General features: G+C 40.0%; 2 pseudogenes; both read right to left on the minus strand.

Annotated features, from left to right (window-relative positions):
• Nucleotides 1-1118: 1118 nt before the first annotated feature.
• On the minus strand, nucleotides 1119-10995 carry LOC119532774 (annotated as a pseudogene).
• Nucleotides 10996-11049: 54 nt separating this feature from the next.
• Nucleotides 11050-11966, minus strand: LOC119532775 (annotated as a pseudogene).
• Nucleotides 11967-13852: the final 1886 nt, after the last annotated feature.

The following is a 13852-nucleotide window of genomic DNA, read 5'->3' on the forward strand; positions in this document are numbered from 1 at the left end:
GCAAACCAAATCCAACAGCACATTAAAAGAATTATACACCATAATCAAATGGGATTTATCCCAGGCATACAAGGATGGTTCAAAATAAGGAAACCAATTAATGTAATACACACATTAACAGAATGAAGGGAAAAAAACACATGATCTCAATTGATGCAGAAAAGCATTTGACAAAATCCAGCAATCCTTTTTTGTTTTCCTTTAAATTATTCCTGCCAAAAAATTATATGTTAATCTGATCAAGCCTCCAGATCCAGCTATCAATTTGAGGAAACAGAAAGTAGAGGAACTTAAAAGTCATGGAGACATAATCAACAAAACAGACTATGGCAAACGATAAAAGAGAAACAACTTCATTTCCTCAACAAAAGAAACTGCAAGGAAAATAGATGAAAGGGGAACATATAAATTTAAAAGACACTTAAGATACTTACTTGGATCCTGATTATTAAAAATATAAAAACAAGCAGTATTTGTGATATAATTGGAAATCTGAACCCTGATTGGGTATTTATTGATATTGAGGAATTATTGTTAACTTTAAATATGAAATGGAATTGTAGTTAAGTTTTAAAAGAGCCCGTAATTTTTAGAGCTATAGTGAATACAGACTAAATAATTTGATATCTGGTATTTGTTTCAAAATAATACTGTTGGAAGAGAGTGACTGGGGTGTAGCTAAACAAGAATGTTCAGGAAATGATAATAGTTGAAATCTAGGTGATGAGAACATGGAGGTTTATTATAATATTATGTATACTTTTGTGCATGTTTGAAATATCTGTAGTGAAAAACCCCATGACTGAAAAATGTCCTAATATTTTTTTCACAGAAAGAAAATATTACGGAATCAAAGAGCTGAAAAGGACCTTAGAAGCAATCTATTCAACTCCCCTCATTTTATAAATAAGAGAATTAATCTGATTGATAATGACTTGCTCAGGGTCACAAAACTTGTCAGTTCCATTCTTAAGATCAGAATTTAAATCTCCAAATTGTAGTCCAGGGCTCTGTTCTTTTGCAAACCATAAGGAATGACTGCATTTAAACATTTAGTCGAGAATATCCTAAAAATTTACTGTAATAAAAGAAAGCCAGGTGGCAATGAATGAGTTAGTTCATGCCAAAAATGAGCTGTCAGTCACTGTGATAATGTCTGTTTCTTTCCAAGAATTTTTCCTGATGGATTGGAGAACCCAAACTGGGTTCCTTTTTCTTGTCCAAAGAAGTCAGAGGCAGAATGTACACTCCATTCCAATTTGATTGGCGTCAGTGGTTCTGAGACACAGTTTTCAAAAAGGGTGCTTGAAGGAATCAGGGCATCTGTGTCCACTGTCAAGACTTATTGCTAGGAGTCAAAGCTTGGGGTCCTTGACTCAAGTTCTTCATAGCCACAGAGCCCAGAGATCCCAGTGACCCCGCACTTACATTTGGGACATCATCCATATCTAAAGTGGTCTGCTGAAGAACCTGCCCCAAATACTGCTCCATAAAAGAGAGTTATCCAGTCCTTGAGGAAGGTTACTGGTGGCCATCAAGGCCTGTAGGTCCACAGACTGCCCCAAGGATTTATTATTAGCAGGCAGTTTCCCTGCCAGAGTTGAGCTCACAGAAACCACATCTATTGTTAAGATTTCATAGTTCACCAATGCTGTGCCCAGTGCTGCAGCAAAACTATTGCCAGGCATATCAGAAGAGATCTGCATCACTGAGATCACTCTGTCCCTGGCTGATAAGTTCACTGCTAGGTGTAACAGAATTTGCATTTTGTAGCTGAGCTAAGAGATGGTGACTGAGGTTGTGCCTTTTGGCCATGTGGGTCTTCATGCTGTGCTTGGATGTGAAGAGTTTATTGCATGTTGAGACTGGGCAATGGCTTTTCCAAGTGTCCACATCCTGCAGGTGTGTTTTGGAGTGAATTTAGAGACTACTGTGAGCAGAGAACTGGGAATAGCAGCCTTCCATGGGGCACACAAAGGGCTTTGTGCCCAGGTGGGTTATCCTGTGGCCTTTCAGATGTTTGGCTCTCGTGAAAGATTTCCCACAGCCCTCCACAGGGCACATGAACCTCCGGTCATCATTGTGTTTCCTTTTGTGCCTTAAGAGTATGGATATGCTGGTGAAGTTCCGGCCACAGCTGTCAAAGTCACAAAGGAAAGGTCTCTCACCAGTGTGGCTCTGCAGGTGAATTTTCAGCTGACAAGCCTTGTCAAACTGTTTGCTACAGCCAGGAAAGGAGCAGGAAAAGAGTTACTGTTCCCTGAAATGGGCGTGATTATGGGAAAACAAGGCACTCACTGTGATAAACATCTTCTTGCAGCCCGAAAACACGCACTGGTGTGGACTCTCTGGCTTGAAGTGGCTGCACTGGTGAGCACTGAGCTTGGCCTGAGTGGGGAAGCTCTCTTTGCACACCTCACACTTAAATGAGTTCTTCTGCTTGCGGCTTTTCATATTGGCCTAGAGGTTGTACATGGTGGTGAAACCCTTGCCACAGCACTCTGCCAGGCAGCTGCAGGACTGCAGTTTGTTGTGCAACTGCAGATGCTGCCTGAGCTTGTAGGAGGTGGTGAAGGTCCAGCTGCAGCCACCCAGGGGGCACCTGAAGGGCCTGTGGCCTTGGCTGTTGCTGTGCATCAGCAGGTGCACCTTTAGCTGGTGTGTCTTGACAAAGGTCTGCCCACCCTGCACCGTGGGGTACATGTATGGCTCCATCCTTTGGCCCAGGCCCAGCAGCCGGTGCAGACCCTCCACAGTGGCCCAGCCCTCTGCTTCCTTCTTGAGCAGCACTCCTTCTCGATGAAAACACTCAGAAAACTAGGAATAGAAGGAAACTAACCCAACATGATAAAGGGCATATATGAAAAACCCACCACTAAAATCATACTTAACGGTGAAAGACTGAAAACTTTCCCTCTAAGATCAGGAACAAGATAAGGATACGCACTGTCACCATTGTTATTCAAGGTTGTACTGGAAGTTCTTATTAGAGCTTTAGGCAAGAAAAAAAAATGACATGATCCTATATACAGAAAATCCTCAAAAATCCACAGCAAAGTTCCTAGAGCTAATAAACGAATTCAGCAAAATGGGTATACAAGGTCAACACGCAAAATCAGTAGTATTTTTATATACTAGTAATAAACAATCTGAAGGGGCAAGGAAGAAAAAATTCCATTAACAATAGCAACTAAAAGAATCTAGTATCTAAGAATAAATTTAACCAAGGATATAAAGGACTTGTGCATGGAAAACTATAAAACATTGTTGAAAGAAATCAAAGACCTCAATAAATGGAAAGACATTTTGTGTTCATGGATTGGAAAATGAAATATTGTTAAGATGTCAATTCTATCCCATGCAAATTTATATATTTGATGTAGTCCTAATCTAAATTCCAATAGCCTTCTTTGCAGAAATGGAAAAGCCAATCATCAAATTTGTATAGAAGGGTGAGGGTCCCTGAATAGCCAAAAACCACATCGAAAAAAGAAGAATGAAATGGAGGACTCACAGTTCCCTATATTAAAACTTATTACAAAGCTCCAGTAATTAAAGTAGCATGTTACTGGTATAAGGGCAGTCATATAGACCAATGGGATCTACCTGAGAGTTTAAAAATAAACCCTCACATCTATGGTCAATTGATTTTTGAGAAGGGTGCCAAGTCCACTAAATGGGGAAAGAATAGTCCTTTCAATAAGTGGTGCTGGGAAAACTGAATATCCATATGCAAAAGAATGAAAGTGGACCCCTCTCTCATACCATATATAAAAATCAAGTCAAAATGGATCAAAGATCTATGTATAAGAACCAAAACTATAAAACTTCTTGAAGAAACATAGGAAAACATCTTCAGGACCTTGTGTTAGGGAATGGTTTTTTAGACTTTTCACCAAAAGCATGAGCAATAAAAGAAAACATAGATAAATACGAATTCATCAAAATTTAAAAAAAAATTGTGCCTTAAAGGACTTCATCAATGAAAGGATAAAGACAACCTACAGAATGGGAGAAAGTATTTGGAAACTATGTATCTGATAAGGGGTTAATATACAGAAATCATCCAACTAAACAACAAAAAAGGCAAACAACCCAATTTAAAAAATGGGCAAAAGACTAGAATAGACATTCTCTCCAAAGAAGATATACAAATGGACAAAAAATACATGAAAAGGAGTGTGACATCACTAGCCATTAGGGAAATGCAAATCAAAACTGCAATGAGATACTATTTCATATCTACTATTTTAAAAAGATGGAAAATAACAAGTGTTGGAGAGGTTGTGGAGAAATAGGAACACTTATTCATTGTTGGTGGGAATATAAAATGGTATAGCCACTGGGAAAATATTTTGGCAGTTCCTCAGAAAGCTAAGTATAGAATTACCATTTACCCAGCAAGCCCACTTCTAGGTATATAGACCAAAGAATTGAAAGCAAGGACTCAGTTATGTGGACACCAATGTTCATAGCAGCATTATTCACAATTGCCAAAAGATGGAAGCAACCCAAATGTCCACCAACTAACGAATGGATCAACAAAATGTGGTATATACATACAATGGAGTATTATTCAGAAGTAAATAGGAAGAAAGTTCCTGCTAAAACATGGATGAACCTCGAAGACATCCAGTTGAGTGAAATAAGCCAGACACAAAAAGACAAAATTGTCACCTATATGACATATTTAGAATATGCACATTCATAGAGTTAGAAATTAAAATATAGGTTACCAGGGGCAGGGATGAGCGTAGGGAATGGGAATTTAATGCTTAACTGGTATAGACTTTCTGTCCATTACCATTGGTAACGGATGGTGGTGATGGTGGTGATGGTAGTAAATATTGGAATGTAATAAACACCACTGAATTGCATACCTGAAAGTTGCTAAAAGGATAAATTTTAGGTTTACATATGTTACCAGAATAAAAATGAAAAACAAAAACACAGAATGGTACAACACAAAGAGGAAACGCTAATGTAAACTATGGACTATAGTTAACAATACAATTATATTAATATTGTCTCATCAATTGTAACAAAGGTATTACACTAAAGCAAAATGTTAATAATAGGGCAAACTGTGTGATGGGTCTTTGAGAACTCCGTACTTTCTGCATGATTTTCTGTAAACCTACAATGGCTCTAATAAAAAAAACAGATAATTTGGGCTTAACCTTTAGAGAGAAGTTTTGAGATCATAGGAGATAAATGAAGTTACACTATACTATTTACTGTTATCTTCACACCAACATATCTGTATTTCCATATTTACCTTTACATATCTCAGGCTCCTGGACTAACTTTTTTGATGATGTTTATGATTCCATCTGTAGTCAGTTGAATTATGTACCCCAATTTGGACATATTGTTAATCCACATTCCTGTGGGTTTGTCCCATTGTAAATAGGATCTCTTGAAGAGGTTATTCTAAATTAAGGTATGGCTCAATTGAATGAGGTTGGGTTTCTGTTTTTTTTTTTTTTACATTCAATTTCCATTTTATTTTTTTAGTCCAGAAACTAGTTTTTCTTCAGTCTTTAATAACTCAGCTCCTTAAATGGGCTTTGGTGGAGATGGAGGGTGGGGAGCGGGGCAACACCAACAGGTAGATTGGGGTAGGGGTGGGAATGTTTGGTCCCTTCAGGGCTTCAACAGTTTCTGAATAACTTGCTGTGAATGACACAACTCACGCAGTAACGTAGTTTCACACACAACTTAGGAAACACATAGGCAATGAAGACACTTTCTTCAGAAATGTCCCTGAGGACTCCAGTCTGTACTATGTATTGTATGATGAACTACTTATCCTTGCGCATCCAGTAGGTGCATTTGGTGCAGCAAACACCACTGTTCCTTCTTTCTTTATCATCTTGAAAGTGAACGCTACAGAGCGAAGCTGGGGCTTAAACCGCTTTATTGGCGGTCTTAGAAATAGAAAGAAACCGGAAGTCAGAGAGAGCCAGGGGAGGAGCCAGAAGCCGGAAGTCAATGAAAGCTGGAAGAGAAAGGGGTGGCTGTCGCTTTGTTATCTGTGAGGCTCTCATACAGGTTAAAGAATTCCGAGCATTGTTGGCAGCCAGCGCCAGATTGCTACCCACCTTGGGAGAAAGAATCCATTTTGGACTACTACTATCTTCAAATGGGTGAGTCAATAAATTCCCATTGTTTAAGCCAAACCAAACCAAACCAAACAAAAAATGTTGGGAGCATAGGGCAATGGGAAGTATGCTCATGTGTGGTAGGTATGTGTGTGTGTTCGGGAACTGGGGCACAGAGACAACGAAATACTCATTTTCAATAGGGGAAGTCAGTGGTTAATATGTAAAACTAAAAACTTAAACCGAAAAAGTTTATGCTTCCTATTGGAGATGCGGAGGTAACTACCAAAATAAACAGCTCAAAGTACTTAGTTGGAGTAGAGGGAAGACTAGGGGAGGAACCGTTTTCCATGATAAATAGCCTTTATAGAACTGTTTGCCTTTTTAAATTCTTTGCACCTATAATTTTTTTTCTTAAGATAAAAACAAACAACAACGCAAAAACATTAGAGTTAAGATGTCATTACCTGGGATGGCAAAGTTTTTCAAAAAAACTTCTGAAAATTGTTTAGGAAAAGGTTAAAAATACTTTCAGGAGTCAGAATTCTTGTCTTCACTTTCCCAAGCTTTGAAGTAAACTTGTTTGTTGCTGCTGCAAATGTCTGAAATGATTAAAAAAAAAAGAAAAAAAGATTTTCCATAGTGTGTCCCTCCCTCAGGTAATATAGAGTAAATGTGTTTAGTTTGCCCAGGCCTTTTTCCCAATGCCTCACCTTTGGGAAGGGACTTCATTTCCTATTCAACCCATGGTGCTGGTGGATATGTCATGGTTCATCTTTCCTGGGCCACAGGGATGGGCACATAATGGAGTCTGGGCCCATCATGGTTTACAATCCCTGTTTACTGGACTAGCCCAGGAATGGGCACATGACTCATGTGAGACCAGTCAGGACCTTTCCCTTTTCCAACTGGAAGTGGTAGAGAAGAGCAATTTTTTTTCACTCTTGACTGTCTTTAGTGATATAAGCCCAGACTGCCTGTTACCATATTTCCGAAGTGTGAGGACAGTTGTCTGGAGAAAGTTAAGCAGTCATACAGATAAATACAGAGACAGAGAAATGAGAGAGAGAAAGGGAGAGAAAGACCTCTAGGAGAGACGGAGAGTGTGCCAAGGAGTCCCAGGATTCAGCTGACCTTCAGTGTGGCTCTATCCCTGCCCTTTTCATGGTTTGAACTCAGAGGCCTACAAACCCACCCCTCACCCCCACCTCCCACCTCCCTTTTTTTTTTTTTTGATAAAAAATTAAAGTTGGGTTTTTGTCACTTGAAACCAAAGACTCCAGAGTAGTACCACTAGCCGGCATGTTTTATATCATTAGGCAAGAAAACAGTTTTTCGCAGCCAGGAAAGAGGACGTACAGATATGCCCATTACTGTTTTTTTTTTTTTTAAACAATAGGGATTGTCTTTTTGAAAGGAAAAGCCTCTCAGATGGGGTGGAAAAGAAATCTGATGGGTTGACAGTAGAAGTACAGAGATCCTCTGTTTAAATCTCAGAAACAATAATGTTTAATTTTTTGCTGTTTTGTGCTGAGATAAATTTGATTCAATTCAAGATGCCAATTTATGGGTTTCATATTTCTATAAAAATTTTGCTTGAATTCAAAACCGTGTTTGAGGGTTTAGCAGTGATCTTGTGGTCATGGTCTTGGTTGCCACCTTGGAGATGTAGGGAATTTGTATGATGTGTGGCTCATGCCCTCATGTAGGTTAAAATCAGCTAGGAGGGTGATGTAAACTTGTGAAATGTTTAAATACTACAATAGAAGGTCTATAGACCCTAACCCAAGAGAAATAAGCGGGTCTCTTGATGCAGCGTCAGGCCAGTTTAGCCTAGAACTTGCTTGTAAGTCTCTGCCCTATAGACTGATCATTTTTCTCCTTCTTTCTTTCTTTCTTTCTTTTTTTTTAATCTCCCTGCCTGAGCTTGAGTCCTGACATGGGACAAAGGACTTGACTATGCCTGGGACTACAGCAGCAAGTCTGTTTTTTAGTGAGGTTGTAGATAAACCCTGTTGGTACCAACATGGAGGCCGAAGAACCTTTGTTAGGAAGGAAGTGAAAAGCTCAGCTTTTCTGTGGGCTAGAAATGCTGAGTCTGCAGGATCCTCAGCAGAACTAAAGAAACTGCTCTGCAACATCCTGACTCCTCCAGGATTGCCCTGCTCCCATCAGATGCTTTCCCTGTTCCTATAGGCAGGCATCGCCCAGAGGAGGAGGGGATGGCAAGGTGCCAGCCGTAAATAATGAATAACACTTTCATCTACATTCTTTTTTAGTGGAGCCTGTTTGCCTTGCAGGAACCTGGAGCCTGAGGAAATATGACTTGGAGTCTGCTTGGGCTCCTTCCCTCCAGTGTGCCTAGCTGGGGAAAAGGCAGGGCTCTTTCCGGTAGACCATCTGGCTTTCTTGAATGTGCTTATTAATAACAGTGGAGGTGGGTCTGTTAGCCTGGGATAGCATCTCAGAGACAGATGCTGAGTTTATGTGTGAAATATGGCTTCTAGCCAAAGCACTAATCATGATTGCCTCTGAAGTGGTTCCATTCGTCTGGGTAGTACAGCTCCAGCTCTTATGTTGTTTGTACAAGCTGGTAGTTAAAGGTGTTGTGTACAAGATATTTGTAGTCATAATTTCTCCAAACAGGTTAAGGCAAACATTATGAGAATCAGCATATTAATGTGCTGTGTTTCAAATTAGAATTATAAACACTTTCCTCATTGGAGGCCTAATCTGCTAGGAAGAAGCCAGATGTTTAATGATGAAACCATTATTTAGGAGGCCCTATCAAAATAAAACAAATTGTTGTTGTTTAAGTGGAAGAAAAAACCTGCCCATTTAAGTAAGGGAACTCAGAAGAACTGCTTTGAGAGGATTCTTGCTTGTGTTGAATTTCCATGCTTTTTGCCACTGTTCAAGAACAAGGGTTTCTTCTGGGAACATCATACAGCATATGGGAGTTGGGAGTTCTGCCCGTCCTGGGGCAAAACTACAGACCAGGGCAGTGCATTTTCCCCGTGAAGAGGTGGTAGCAAAGTTTGGCCAAAGAGGCTTTTTCATATGAATTGAATGAAAATTCTCAGAGCTGTTTCTGAAAAGTGTCAGGAAGCAGTGCTTGGTGATGATTGGCATTTGTCCCCTTTACATGGTGACCATGCTTCTTCATATAGAACTGGCTCTCAAATTTCTGCTTTTTGGGTACAGTAATTCCATTAGCTCCTTACCATCTTTAAGGGAACACAGACATGTACCCTTTGCATCTATCTGTGAGTACGTATTTCTTTCCTTTTCTCATTTCTTCCTTCTTCCCCTTTAAATTCCACTCCACTTTCCTGTCTTTTTCTTTTTTCCCTACCTTTCCCCTTTTCTCTTGATCCTCCTTCCCTCTTTTCCCCTTTCCTGTTGGAAATACATCTTAGAAATATGTCCAGTTGCTCCTTTAGGCTGAACGGCACACAAAGAGCAGGAAGGTCCCCAAAGATGTGCATTGGTGAGCATTTTCAAAAACTTGACACAGTCATGCATCTTGTCGTAAGTATCCAGAATGCTCCGCTCCTATTTTTAAGAGTTCCAAGTTATTCATCTTCAAAAACTTTGCTTGATGCTGGTTGATTTTTTGGACTATCCAAGTCATTTTAGAGTACATTAAGCTGTTTCTAGCAAATTATGAGGCCGTTTGACTTACACAAATTTTTAATGATTACGTTAATGAGAGGAGTAACAGCTTGAAGTGGTTAGAACCCATGGAGGGCTGGAGGCTTTCCTTCAGCTGTATGCTAGATCTGGGAGCTGTCAAGTCCTGAAAGAATACAGAAAAGCCAGCACCTCACATGAATTCTTTCCACAAAACCAGGGGGGTGAAGCTGGCCTCAAGGGCACGCATTCCCTGTCACCTTGGTCATTATAAGGGGATCAGAAAGAAATCATCTCAAAGAGATGAGAATTTGTCCTATTTCTGAAAATGCCTTAATTTCTATTAATGTCACCTCATTTTCTTTGGAGTAGTTTGTTTTTGTTTTTTTTTTACATAAAGACACTTTATTAGTTTCTTCTACATGGGATAATAACATCAAGCTTTTTTTTAACAGAAATCTCAGGTAGTTTGAGAGGCTGAACAGACCCAAAGAAGTAAGATGAAAATTAAATATTTAAATTAATCAAAAGACACTATACCACCACGAAAGATCTACTACCATGGTGTTAGCAGGCTAAGGAAGGTTAAGCTACAGCAAAATCATCTGATGTAAATGTTAGAGATTATACAGCTTTCCACAGGAGTATGGTACACTGATCATTTGGCCCCAAGAAGATATTTGGCTGGGAAAAGGTCAAGATGGCTGAAGGTAAAGTCAAATCAAAAGGAACAGGTGCAAAGGAGAATCCAAGATACATAGTCTCTGAGTGATGATGATGGATCAGTCAGTCTTCTTCTTCTCAAGAAGCCTTTGTTGCACTATGCTGCCTCTCCTCATCACTCCCCCCAGTGGCTGCTCAAGCTGAAAGCTGCCTTCCCTAACTTATGGGAAGCTCAGCAACTAGAACTAGGTTTGGGGTTGCCTGTGGCTTTAGGAGTAACTTAGCATAGACCTTGGGGATAGGGGAAACTGAGCTGGCTTTGTTGCTGATTGTTCTGAACAAAGAAAACCCTGAAGCATTCACATGCAGAGTAGTCCAAGATTCCCTTAAAAGTCTGAAATCTTGCTGCAGCTGGGCTAGTGAAAGCTGTAAGGCTCACAAAGTCAAAGAAGCCAGAATGAGCTAATGCAGGTAGAAAATTCTAGCAGTTAATCTTAGTCTGTCTTTCCTCAATTTGGGATCAGCTCTAATTTACCTGATATGGGATGTAGAAAGCCACACTGGAGCAAGCTGGGTCTTCTGCTGAACTTTTCATCAAATACCGAGAGAAAAGGGCTGGGGTTGATTTTGTTTTTAAAAAGTTATTCTATTATAAAGGGACTTGGCTGAACAGGTAGGAAAACAGATTCCCCACTGTGAGTTCTCCTGATGGATTCTGCAAGGATCATGGAGCTGTCGTTCACTTGTATTTTGGAGCAATGCTTCATCTTATCCTCCTGAAGTATGGTATTTACTGCTTCAAAACATGCATTGTTGATGCTAGAGATGGCCAGGCCAGAAAAGATTCCACAAGTCAAGATAGCATAAACTCTGACAGAGTGTGCCGTTAAGTGTCAGTCATGTCATCCACAAGGATGGCCACTCAGTCCTTCAAATCTCCCATCAGCACCAGGCAGTCTATGTCATTGATCTTCTTCTGTTTCTTGTGAATCAAGGCAAACTCCACATTCAACCGCTCTGCAATGGAGGTCACTCTCTTAGCTCAACCAGCATCTGGTGAGACAATAGTGCATTTCCTCCACTCGAAGATATTCTCCCTTATGCACTGCAGTTCAGGTGGCTCTGCATGCAAATTGTCCACTGGGATATTAAAAAGTTCCTGAATTTAAGAAGCATGTAGGTCCATGGTGTTGATGTGATCTGTGCCTGGTACAGATAGCATACTTGTGACAAACTTGGCCGAGATTGGGGCCCGGCTCTTATCCTTATCCTGCCAGGCATAAGGGAAGCATGGGATGACTGCAGTAACCTGGCTGGCTGAAGCAGTCTTGCATTAATCAACATCAAAAGTTTCATGAGATTGTTGATTTCACTGCAACCGTTCTCAACAGTGTAGACATCCTCTGCACATACACTCTCTCCAGCTTCCACACAGGTCTCCTGATTGCTGAATTTCTTAGTCACCATCTTGCCTAGCTCCAGGCCCAGGCAGTCAGCAATTTTCTGGGATAAGTTCAGGTGGGAGCTGCCACTGAAGATTTTGATATTCAGCGTCTTGGCAGCCATGGTAAGCACTCTGCTCAGCGTTCGCTTCTGCTGCTGCCAAGACAGGAACCAAAGTAGTATCAGAGACTCAGTACTGACCACTCTGTGCTGCTACTCCACCATCTTCTCCTTGAAAAAATTTTTGATTCTTCCATCCAGTCTGTTTCCCATGTTTCATATTCCTCTGTGTCATTCAATCAAAAGCATCTGTCAGCTCTTCTTTGCTTCATGTAACTCTTTTCTTTTTCACTTCAGCAAGTCACAGAGGGGACTTGAAGTGTGATCTAACTCAACTATCTATCTGATACTTGAAGACTCCCAACAACATCCTCTTGCCTACATGATTGGTCATTTCTAGTGACAGGACATCATCTTCCAATACAGCCTATTTCACTTTTGGAGACTCTAATTTGTGTTGTCTTTAAATCCGCGTCTTGGTAACTACCACTCATTAATGCTAGGATTGTTATGACAATTAACTGATATAATGAATATAATGCACTTAGCATGGTGTCTGGCAGAGGGAAAGAACACAGTAAAGGGTAACTGCCTTTATTATTATTACTATTGGTTCTCTGTATCTTGTGGTTATTCTGCATCTAGGATTTATATAACACAAACCAATTATTCCACATGGAAGCACTTTGCATAATTGAAAACAACAATTGTCTCTCCCTGACCCCTAGTCCCCCTTTCATTTTTTAAGCTAAATATTCCCATTAACGTGAATCATTCCTCACATGACATGGCTTGAGTTTCTTCACTATGTGGTCACTTTACTCAAACAAGTTATAGCTTATTCTTGTAGGCATACTTCCTAAAAATGAAAGCATTATTCATGTGAGGAAAGGTGTGGGGTGGGTTTTGATTTGTGCAGAGTGTAGCAGCTGCTATTGAGACCTGCGTCATATTGACAATACACTGGTCAATCCTACTGGATTTATTGGTGACCAAATTTCCATGCTTTTTTTTTTTTTTTTAATAAGATAAAGGTATTCCTCTCCCTTCCTATACTTCTACTTTCTTTGACCATCTTACTAAATAATTGTAGCCTCTTTTTTTCTAGCTTTTTAAAAAAACCCTTTTGGCTCCATCCACATTACACTTTGCTGAAAGGAATAACTTTCTTTACTTTATGGTTTGATTTTTTTGGAAACCCTGGATTTCTGCAAAGTGGGTTCCTTAAAGAGGAGAAAAAAGAATCTGGATGAACACAATTGTTCAAAGTGACAGAGTAATTGCAAACTCAACTAACAAAACAAAGCAGGGCAGAGAAATAGGTAAACTCAACAGACTGAGTGAACATGAACATGAATTTGGGGACATCTTGAAAACCTGAAAATAATCTCACTATTCCTGTGGAATGCGATCACGAGCACTGAATTTAAATTACTAAGCATAAGAATAGTTGCATAAAAACTCACCCTTCTCCCCAGAGATGCTATTAGTAGGTTCAGATGAGATCATATATGTAAAAGAGATTATCGGGATGCTAGACTCTTGGTTGGGAATCAATAAAGATTTGTCTAGTAGGGGTACCATCTCCTTAGCCTACCTCTAAATCTAGACTTTGGCCTTCATCTGTTTCTCTATATTTTCTTCTTAGTTAATCACATCTAGTCCATTATCTCCTTTAACTTCTCATATTCTCACCACCAGTCTAGCATTTTGTGAACAAACCCATGTTTTTGTTCTCCCTACTCATTGTGATTTTGCAGCCTTTGATCAGTCTGTCTTTCATTCTCAATTTTTACAGGCTAAAGGGTCCTAAGGTTTAGCCTACCATGCTCTCCAGTGCTCTCCAGTGAGCTCTCCTCACTGTAGTCGCCATTCTCAGGGCTTTTCCTAATCCCTGCCTTTTTTGAAGAAGGGCTTCTTGCTGGGATTGGCAGTTGTTACCATAGGCC

This window comes from Choloepus didactylus, chromosome 4 (assembly GCF_015220235.1).
Source record: "Choloepus didactylus isolate mChoDid1 chromosome 4, mChoDid1.pri, whole genome shotgun sequence".
NCBI lineage: Eukaryota > Metazoa > Chordata > Mammalia > Pilosa > Megalonychidae > Choloepus > Choloepus didactylus.